The sequence below is a fragment of the Myodes glareolus genome, chromosome X (genome assembly GCF_982192425.1).
Source record: "Myodes glareolus chromosome X, mMyoGla1.1, whole genome shotgun sequence".
NCBI lineage: Eukaryota > Metazoa > Chordata > Mammalia > Rodentia > Cricetidae > Myodes > Myodes glareolus.
The window spans coordinates 8922579-8925550 of NC_142053.1; the positions used below are offsets into that span (position 1 = coordinate 8922579).

General features: G+C 36.1%; 1 pseudogene; it reads right to left on the reverse strand.

Annotated features, from left to right (window-relative positions):
* Nucleotides 1-521: 521 nt before the first annotated feature.
* LOC125415481 (RNA polymerase II elongation factor ELL2 pseudogene) lies at nt 522-2577 on the reverse strand (annotated as a pseudogene).
* Between the last annotated feature and the right edge of the window lie 395 nt (nt 2578-2972).

Genomic DNA, 2972 nt, shown 5'->3' on the forward strand with positions numbered 1-2972 from the left:
GTAGGTATGGCCATCCTTGGGCTGGTAGTCATGGGTTCTATACAAAAGTAAGGTAAGCAAATACATAGGAGCAAGCCATTAAGCATTGCTCCTCCATGACCTCTATATCAGCTCCTGCCTTCAGGTTCCTGCCATGTTTGAGTTATTATACTGACTTCCTTTGATGATGAACAGTAATTTGGAAGCATAAGCCAAACAAACCCTTTCCTCTTCAGTTTGTGTTGTTTATTGTGTTTCATGGAGGCAATAGTAACTTTAAGGCATTCCCCATAGCTCAAAATCTTTAGGTGTTTGACTGTAACTGGTGTTCTGACAAGATATGTTGAAATACTGTGTGTGTGTTTTTAAAATGTCTATTTGAATTACTAACTTGAATAATGACTATCCAAGAAGAGAGGCTATTACCCAAATTATTTTTACTTGCTCATTTTATTTTTCTATGTGTATATTTTTATTTCATAGACATTAGGTTTGTAATATCATGAAATTTGTAGTGAAAGGACAAATACTGGAGGTTAAACAATCATATAATGCAGCTTCAGAACTGTAGGAAAGCAAAAAATGAATATAAAACAAACTAAATTTAAATACTGTTGCAAGTTTCAAAAAGCTTTCAAGTGCCATCCCTTTAGAATCTTGGAGCAAATTACCTTGAATTTCAGTAAATCAAGTTTATTCTTGTCCAAACCTTTCATTACTGTGTAGACTTTACTTCATGCTGGTCAAAATCATTTATTAACTTTTTAATATGAACCAGTTTGTTGTAAAGAAACACACATCTATCCTTTTCTTCACAAAATTTAGGATTAAGCTGTCGCATTTTCTGATACGCTACTGAAATTTTTTTAGTAATATCTTGGTATTCTTTTGATCCTAGAGAAAATCCCTTTCTTTCTGAATCTAGGTCAATGATTGGTGTGCATGAAATCTGTATCTTGTTGTACATGGCTTGATATTCACTATAATTTGCCCTGAATTCCTTCTCATAAGACTGACGTTGGTCAGGGGAAAGTATAATGGAATAATTTGCCAAATAATCTGGAGTTGCAGATGTAAAACTGGTCTTCCCAGAGTCAGGGAAACCTTTTTTAACTTCCTTGTTGGAATCTGACTTCATAATTTCATCTTGTTTCTTAAAATCTATCTTTGGTTTCTCCATTGTGCTGGTAATGCAGTTTGGGATACTTGTTTTTCGCTTTGCAAATGCACATTTGAACTTCTCAGGCATAAAATGTGGTATTTCTATTGGCTTTGAATACTTTTTTTGAACTGAAACACAGGATGTAGCTTCCAAAGAAGTGTATTTATTCATCTCTCTTTCAAGCATGCCACTGTCATGGCTGATGTTGTCACATGGATTTTGAGTCCCAGATCTTTCTGGAGCACTGCAAACATTACAATTAGATTTTATGAGCAGTGGTGAATTTGAAATTGGCAGATGGGAGTCAGGCAATTGTCGAGGGATGCATTTGGTAGTAGTGGCAGAATACAACAGAATTCCAGATTTCTCACTGTTAAAACTTGCTTGGCCATTTGATGTTAACTGTCCACCAGATTTAGGGGGAAAGAATCCACCTTTATTTTTCATTAAAGTGTCAATACCAGATAAGGAGAGAAAATGATCCTTTGAGGATGATGAATCATCTGTTTTAGAAACTACAGATGACTCTTTGCAATGGGTGGCCTTGGTAGCATTGTGAAATGGGCGTAGCTTTCTGGAAAGCACCAAATCCAATGACAGCTTATCTTCCTCACTATAGCCAGGCCAATCTCTCTGGACCTCATTGAAGATACTGTCTTTTAAAGTATATGACAAAGTAGTAGCATTCAAATTAGCCACCTGCAGCAGAATTTTTCCAAGAAAATTGGGGTCATTTATTTTGATGCCATCTTTTTGCAGTTGAACAAGAAGTTCAGATTTCTTGTAGTCCTTAAGTGCTAGTAGGTGTATCACTCTGTCCCTATATGATCGAGTGTGGACACCAATGATTGGCCTTGACTTTCGTATGGCATATGCAGTGTTTAGATGGGTTGTTCTTTTCCTCTCGGGTGCTTGATCAGGAACAAAATGAGGCACTTTTCGAACGGGCACCTTTTTCTGTACATATGATTTTCTAATATTCTTCCATGTATTGCAAGATTTCTCTTCTGCTTCTGTCATTCTTGGTGAAGTCAGCTGAGAAGAGCTGGCACATCTATTCACTGTCATTTTGTCTTGAATAGATTGTGGGCAGTTGAATTGTAGGCGAGTAGAATTTGACATATTTGATTGGGAAATGCCAATTTTGTCTTGCTGTGTGTCATTACACACATTTGACATTTGAAAGTTAATGGTTTTCATATCAGTAGATGAATTGTTTGGTGTGATTTTGCTAAGATGTTGAAATCCTTGGAATTGAGACCCTTGGGAAGGTAATGAATGCTTACTGTTTTGGTATGGGGGACTTGCTTGGAAGATTGGTCTTGGAAACCCCATAGGCAGCCTGCTGACATTGCTCAGCCCTGGGTCTATACTGTCTGTCTCCTTCACAGGCATTTGTCCTACCATTTTTCCTGTTGCTTTGCCTCCAAAGGAAGTCAAATAGTCATATCTGTAAAGATCAATGTTTGAAAAAATGATTTTACTCTTCTTGGAATACATGGTTTATTATTACTATTGTTTATGAAAGTATACTTTCAACATATTTTATGCTAGTTGAACAAATATGAGAAATAATTGACTGAGGAAAACTTTGGACAGATAAAATTGTTCTAAGAATCTAATTATTTATTTTTCATCTTTACAGCTTCTCTTCATGTGGCCCTGTTAGCTCAAACTGAAAATATGTTATTCTCTGAATTTAATATATAAAAGTTATCATCTCCTCAGAAATTCAAGTAAAAGTACTAGATAATGGAACCAACACCTACAATTTGTAGGAAACTGGAGGAGAAGGCTTCCACACGACATGATTAAGAGCAAGTCATTACAC